We start from the raw sequence: 8824 nt of genomic DNA on the forward strand, positions 1-8824 counted from the left end.
ATATTAAACAATTTATCTCGAGGCACCAGGTCATAAGCCTTGCTAAAATCGACAAAAGTTACAAACAACCTTCTTTTCTTACGGCGGGCCATATCAGTGAGAATACGCAGCGAGACAATGTGTTCTATACACCCTCGGTGACGTTGAGCTCCGGCCTGTTCACGGAAAGGCCGGAACCACTGGTCAAGTCTGTGAGATAGGATCATGTCATATAGCTTTGCAATGGAATTCATTATACTTATGCCTCTATAATTATTAGGATCTAACTTGTTACCTTTTTTAAAGATCGTAACAACCTTAGCTCGTATCCAGGGTGCAGGATACACACCAGCCATAAATACAGCACTAAACAATGTTGTCAGAGTTAAGAGCCAAGCGGGAGGCAGCAGGGTGAGGATGCCAGGCGTGACACCATCTGGCCCACAGGCTTTATCCACCTTCATCCTTCTAATCTGACTCTGAACTTCCAGAAGCGAGATATGGTCATCTAAGACAGGAATTGTTACACGGGCGTCGGCCCGCGGGGGTGGCGGGACAGGCTCAGGATTCAACATGCACTCTAAGTGCACCTTGAACTCCTCATCACTTGGGCGGTCCACACTATCTGACGCGGCCTCAAGTTCACCCTTCCAGCTGATGGCCCTCCACACTCTCGCATCGTCACTATCATCCAACAGCCTTTCCCACCTCCCCAAACGCACGCCTCCACCCCCTCCCATCACCCCCGGCACCGCAACCCTGCTCCTCTCCGCACACACATATAAAGACTCAGATATATTTGTAACTGCATGTCATCATTTACAGCGGGAATACATACGTCTGATAGGTTATCGATGAATTTCTGATTATCTATACTAGTAAAGTTAATAGGTTTCTTTGCAAGGCTGGTATTTGCATCCCTGCCATACAAAGCTGCATGATCACCAAGCAGCTCTGCTCTTGCCAACACATTATCTATGGAGATTCCCGGAGCCTCTAGAGTTATACTAATGGGAGCATGGTCAGATGGTAGGCTTACTCTTTTCAATACAGCAAAATCATCTACATAATTTACTAACTTGAAGACAATATGCATGTGTCAATTTCTGACACCCAAGCATCACGCTTACGAAAGGTCAAGCCACCTGGAAAATGTTTACTTGATGTTTTCAGATTATTTAATACCACAAGTTTGTTATCCAAACACAAGGTTGACACAAACTCAGCGTTATCATTCATGTGGTTACTATTGTCCTCTATATCAGGGTATGAACATGAAAAACCTGGTAATTCATACAACGCAGCCAGGTCTCGCACAGCATTACCAAACCTAGCATTCATGTCGCCCATGATGATATACCCATTACTCATTTGCCTCGACCTGATCTTTTCATGCACTGCAGCGAATGCATCATGGGAATAGTACTGGGAGTCACTTGGAGGATGTAACAGAACCCAAACAGCACTTCCTCCACATTACTAAATCGTAACCATACTTGATCTCCTATACTGCCATCAAAATCACACACAAAGTCACTCAGATAGTTCTTCACCAACACAACCATTCCACCTCTTTCGTCAGATCCCAGTGACTTCCCTCGATATGACACATACCCTGGTAAACGTACAGGTAAACATGTTTTGTTTCACTCAAGGCGATAACGTCATAGTCAGTTAATATTTCAAATACATCAGTCTTTTCTAACTTAGTACATACTCTGTTAATATTCCAACATATAATTCTAATTTTCCTGGCAAACTGTGGTATTCCTAGAAAAACTGTGCGTTCCAAGAGTCAATGACGTCATCATCTCGATATAATTTTCTTTGTCTTGTGTCCAGTCTGATTACGCATCCCACGTTCTCGGGTTTTTCCTTCTCCCTCGCCTCAGCGTCGCGTAGTCGCTTCCACTCCTTTCGCACGCTGGGATGGACGTCCTTCTTTACGTAGATCCTTGCGTAATTATCCCCTGCAGTCCTAAGCTTTTTGCCATTTGCAAGGATACGCAAACGAGTGTCTCTATCGCGTATGGTGAGCAGCAGAGGACGCTTACGCCCTCCACCACCTACTGTGCCAAGCCTGCGATGTTGACAGTCCACACTGCCAACTTCCATCTTGCCCCACAGATGCGCCAACTTTTCTACGTCTGTGACTGCTCCACCCAGCGCTTCGTCCTCGTCAGGCAGTCCCAGCACTACCACATTCATCTCTCGCTCCCTACGGTCCAGCATCTCCAAGAAACGTTGTTGACTTGCAATGATCTCCGCTTGCTTGTCTATTTTCTTGTAGCTCCGTAAATTTCTTTGTAACAAAGCTGTCTGGAGATGTTAACGCAGTCTTCAGCTCAGCAACCTCAGCCATAACTGCACTGAGCTTCTCATCCAACGCCTTCAGTCCCGGCGTCTCCTCGGGTTGGCCAGATAATATTGTTTCAATCAGCTTCTCTTTATTTATCCTTGCCAGCTGACCCCGCTGCATCCGCCTCAGCTCAGCCAAACTTCTTGCCATGATTGTGTTAGACAATTAGCAGTCCTGACACCCGAGTGAGGAGTAGGTAGAAAGAGCAGCTCAGTAATCAGCAGTGGCAGTGACGTCCCTCATCGATGACGTCAGATGCACCTGACAGCGCATGCGCCAACTCGAGGAACAGGATCGAGAGAGGGCTATGGCTCGGCCATATAATTTTTTTTTTTCCTGGCTACCCCAGACTAAGTCCAACACCACCAAAGTTCCAAACTTGGCCACTTCATCCTCCACCACTCACGTACACATCAGAGCAGTGCAGCATTTGGTGAATTGATCCTGACAGCCAGTAAAGCTTGAAACAGTGGAGCTCCCCAAACTCCGTGTTTACAGTCCAGACGGCACACACACACATACACACACACAAACACACATACACATACACACACATACACACACACATACACACACACACACACACACACACACACACACACACACACACACACACACACACACACACACACACACACACACACACACACACACACACACACACACACACACACACACACACACACACACACACACACACACACACACACACACACACACACACACACACACACACACACACACACACACACACACACACACACACACACACACACACACACACACACACACACACACACACACACACACACACACACACACACACACACACACACACACACACACACACACACACACACACACACACACACACACACACACACACACACAGACACACACACACACACACACACACACACACACACACACACACACACACCGGTAGCTCAGTGGTTAGAGCGCTGGCTTCACAAGCCAGATGACCGGGGTTCGATTCCCGGCCTGGTGGAGATATTTGGGTGTGTCTCCTTTCACGTGTAGCCCCTGTTCACCTAGCAGTGAGTAGGTACGGGATGTAAACCGAGGAGTTGTGACCTTGTTGTCCCGGTGTGTGGTGTGTGCCTGGTCTCAGGCCTATCCGAAGATCGGAAACAATGAGCTCTGAGCTCGTTCCGTAGGGTAACGTCTGGCTGTCTCGTCAGAGACTGCAGCAGATCAAACAAACAGTGAATTACACACATACATACACACACACACACACACACACACACATAGATAGATAGATAGATAGATAGTTTATTGACCACAGCAACATTACATTGATACAATACTTTATATTAAAAATATGGTCCATCATAATTGTTAAAACTATACATTTGTAATATAATTGTTACTTCTAAAATCTCTGTTCTCTGTACATAAAAGTTTAATTATCTCGTTTCTACATTACCTTAATAAACAAGTGCATAAAAAAACATAATAATAATAAAAGTAGTTCTTTTCTAATCCTTCCTATCAGCAATAAAATTTCTAGAACTATTACTAAATTTCTATGATAAAAGGAAATATAAGTACTACACACATTGAAAACTAATAACTAATTTGATACTTCACATAAAATCTGTTATAAAATAATTACTCTAACATATTAGCTCAATTATATATATCTAAAATCTGCCTGATTATGTTACACGTAGTTTCGTGACTAAATCTGTTATTGAAGATATCCCCAATTGTTGAAAAATTGTGAAAGTCTCGCAGATGTTGAGTGAGTGTGCAATACTGGACAACGTGCACTTCCGTTTGTATGTCTCCACACACACACGCGTTCCTCCAGGGGCAAGCGGCCGCGTCCTCGCCTACTCCACCTGGCCACCTCCACCGCCAAAGAGTGACTCGACACCCTGAAGCGTGTGAAGGCGATACGGTCTTTTTCCGGCACTTTTTGCTTCTCTAAATATATGGGATGGGCACACAAACTAGGGTTTATCTCGAGATAGGTTTTGCATCTGGAGGATGCAACTTGTTGTAAATTCTGCTTAAGTTCTCTCATTCCAATATTGATATCATCTAAATCATTATGGATCAGGTCGTAGACATAGTCTTTGGTGTTATATCTGGCCGCCATTACTGTCTTAAGCGCCATTATCAATGGGTCATCATCCATCTGTGAGCGTTCTATCCAAACATGTTTTAAATATTTCCTTTGTTTTTCTTTATCACTGTATTGATGGGCGGGTTTCCCGACTCAATGTAGCAGACATCATTACAAGTAGTCATCCTTACATCTAACAATGTCTTTAAGGCCCAGTTATACAATTTTACAATAGGTTTTAAGTCTGCATTCAGCCAGGACTCACAGCCGTAAAGAATAGCAGACATTAATGCAGCATCAAATACTCTTTTCTTGACTTGAAATGGTATATCGTTATTTTTCTTAAGGAAAGATACGAACTTGGAGACATGGGCTGCTTTAGCCAGGGCGTGAGTCCTGACTGCCTGGTGAACCGAGCCGTCAGCTGTGAAGGTGGCCCCGAGGTACGAGTACTGCTGGCATCGCAGCACCTCTAACCCGGCCACAAGTAGGGGCTCCATATCAGCTGCATTTCCTCCCACTACGAAAAACTTTGTCTTTGCCTCATTGACCTTCATCCCGTAATTATCACAGAAAGTTTTCATAAGTCCTATCTTATGTAGCATTCTCTCCCTCGTGGTAGCCAACAATACAGTGTCGTCCATCAGGACGAGAATATGCAGCCAAGAGAGAAACCCATCATCCCCGCAGTTATCTTTTATAGACTTAATCAGGTCATTAACAAATATAATAAACAAAAGACAAGATGTTGGGGATCCCTGGCGCACTCCCATCGTGGTGGCGAACACAGCGGTGCCCAACACACTCTCCGTCACGGCGTACATGGCCGCTATGGCCCCCAGCATTATTGCGCCACATCCAAGTCGCCTTAACACTCGCATCAGTATATCACGAGGTACGTTGTCATAGGCTTTGGAAAAATCAATAAAAGTCACAAACAACTTGAGCTTTTTCTTCCTTGCGTAATCAGTGAGGAGTCTAAGTGTGAGAATATGATCCATACATCCTTGGCCCCGCTGTGCTCCAGCCTGCTCCCTGTACGGTTTGAACCACTGTTCGAGACGACAACACACTACCATATCGTATAACTTGGCAATACTACTCATTACGTTAATGCCTCGATAGTTACTAGGATCTTTCCTATCTCCTCTCTTGAATATTGTAAAGAATTTAGCTTTAGACCACAAATCAGGATAAGAACCAGAAAAGAAAATTGAATTAAACAAGGTGGCTATGCAAAAATCCAGTCTGGAGGAGCAGCTTGAATATTCCGGGTGGAATGCCATCTGGACCGCACGCTTTGCCAGGCTTGATACGCCTTACTTGTACTGTGAGTTCCTGAGGGTGATGGGGTTGTCCAGGAGGGAATATTGACTCCTGTGTCAAGATCTTCTTCTGTAATGTTTACATTATTTATATTAAATTCATTCTCAAAATATTCCTTAAAATCTGTGTCCGATGGTACGACTAGAGACTTATCATAGGCCTGCAAGTTGCCTTTCCAGTTTATTGCCTGCCACACTCGTCTATGATCACCGTCACTCAATAGTTTTTCCCATCTGTCTAGACGATTGTCGTCTTCCTCTTCCCTCACATCACCAGCACAACTTTCCCTTGCGTACTTATACAGTGCATCTGTGATATTTATGTTAAAGCTATTTATGTCGTTAAATTCATATAGCATTTCAGTATCAGGTATATAAGCAGTAAACCAATCAGGATTTATATCACTGAAACCAACTGGCCGACGCACTCCTCCCCTCCCTCGCCCTTCTGTGGGTGAACAATGACCATCAAGCATGTTTGCTCGCTTGTCCAACATTGACAAATTTACTCTAGGCATCCGCATCTCAAGGGTGATGGGGCGTGGTCGGAGGGTAAGTGGGCCGTCTGGTGTACATGGAAGCCAACAATGTCACATACAAGCTGTCGCGAGGTCACGACAACGTCCAATTCCGATACCCATACATCTTTCTTCTTGTATGTTTTTCCACCTACAAAGTGCTTAGCGTCATATTTCAGATTGTTAATCACTAATAGGTCATTGTCTTTGCACATCGTAGACACTACGAAGGCGTTATCATTGGGATTCGTCACTTCATCTGGAATCAAGGGGTATGTGAATGTGTCATGTACACGAAGGTCATCACGTAGTATGTCACGGACACTTGCACCGAACCTTGTGTTCATGTCTCCCATAATAACAACACCACTACACTCACTGTCTACAATTCTTTCATGAATGGCAGCAAAGGAATAATGGGTGAAATATGGTGAGTCATTCGGAGGAACATAACAAAACCCAAACAAGACTGTAGGCACACAATCCAATTTGAGCCACACCTGGTCGTCTACACTAACGTCTACTGATGACACAAACTGAGACAAATGGTTCTTAACAAACACAACAGTACCTCCACGATGAGCAAGATTTTTCTGCATTTTTCTATATCCGACATAGCCAGGTAAACTTACGCTCAGTTCTGTCTTAATTTCCTTTAAGCTTATAATGTCATATTTGGAAATACACTTCAATACATTACATTTCTCTAATTTTGTTCTCGCGCCATTAATATTCCATGATAAAATACTCAAAAAATGTTGCTGTGGTTCTATTAAAAATTCGGGCAGCTCCACTCATCTATGACTATCCCATCTTTATACAACTTGCGTTCTCTAACGTTCAGGGAGATGTTGCAACCTACATTTTCCGGTCGCTCTTGTTCACGCTTTTCCGATTCTCTCAACATCTTCCATTCTTCCCGCACACTAGGATGCACGTCCTTCTTAATGAATATCTTCTTATACCGCTCACCAGCCGTCTTGAGGTGCTTAGCCACGGCCAGCGTAGCGTCCCGGTCCTCCCGCGACTCCACAGTGACCAGAATAGGCCGCCGCCGCTCACCTTGGCCAGCACCGGCCGGCCTGCCTAGACGTCGCACTGATTTCACGAGACAGGTAGCCTGCGCCGCCTCCCACACCTTGGTAACCTTTTCGCGATCCGTGGTGGCTCCGTCCAGCGCCTCCTGATCCTCCGGTATTCCCATCACGACCAGATTGCACTCTCTTTCCTTTCTGTCAAGAGATTCTAGATATCTTTCCTGTTTTGCGATAATGTCTGCTTGTTTGTTTACTTGTTGTTGTAACTCTTGAACCTTCTTATTGATGGCGCTATCAGGTGACATCACAGCTTGCTTCAACGTCACCACCTCCGCCACCAGCTCTGTTAATCTGGCCAAAATTGCTTGTGTTGAATTGCCATCCTGCTGCTGCGCTGCTACTAGTATGTCCACCAGTTCATCTTTATTTATTCTAGTTAACTGGTTTCGCTGCATCTGCAGTAATTCGTTGAGTGTTCTGGACATAATTGAGGCAATGTGACTTCAGTTTGGACACTAACTGGTAACCCATTGACGTCACTTGTTAGCTACTGCGCCTGCGCGGACTTGAGTTGACGACTTGATGGGGGGTCTGGGCCTCACCGGTCAGCTTTTCATGTCAATAAAAACTTAAGTCCATAAGATTCCACCCACCAGAACATTTGGATGTGTCCTTGATACCTTCATGGACGTCTCAATGATGTTGGATTCCTCTGAGAATGGTTGAGTCCTTCGATATCATAGATTTACCACAGAGCTGGCTGGCTGACGTGCCCGGCGTGCCGCGCCTGCTGCACACACATACACATACACATACACACACACACACACACACACACACACACACACACACACACATACACACACACATACACACACACACACACACACACACACACACACACACACACACACACACACACACACGCGCGCGCGCACGCAGTGAAGCTTGCGGTAGGAACACACCATCCCTATAAGTAGGTGAGGTGAAGGTATTGACATGTTAACATTACAGGCACTTACAGGCTAACATTACATTACATTACATTACATTACAGGTGAGGTGAGGTGAGGTGACGGTATTGACACGCTAACATTACAGGTACTTACAGGTTAACATTACATTACATTGCATTGCATTACAGGTGAGGTGAGGTGGGGTGAGGTGAAGGTGAAGTGCTTCTTACATGCTAACATTACACTACATTTTTATTTACAGACTAACATTACATTACATGACATTACTTTTAATTAATGTTGGTCTGCATTACATACTACAGATATTTACATACATATACATTGCCTCACATAACATACACATACATTACATTACATTATATTACATTATACATTACGTACATATACATACATTATTTACATATACATATACATTACATTACATTATTTACATATATATCATTACATTATTTACATATACATTACATTACATTACATTTACATATACATCATTATTCATATAATCTACATTATACATACATATACATTACATTA

Source organism: Portunus trituberculatus, chromosome 34, assembly GCF_017591435.1.
Source record: "Portunus trituberculatus isolate SZX2019 chromosome 34, ASM1759143v1, whole genome shotgun sequence".
Taxonomy (NCBI): Eukaryota; Metazoa; Arthropoda; class Malacostraca; order Decapoda; family Portunidae; genus Portunus; species Portunus trituberculatus.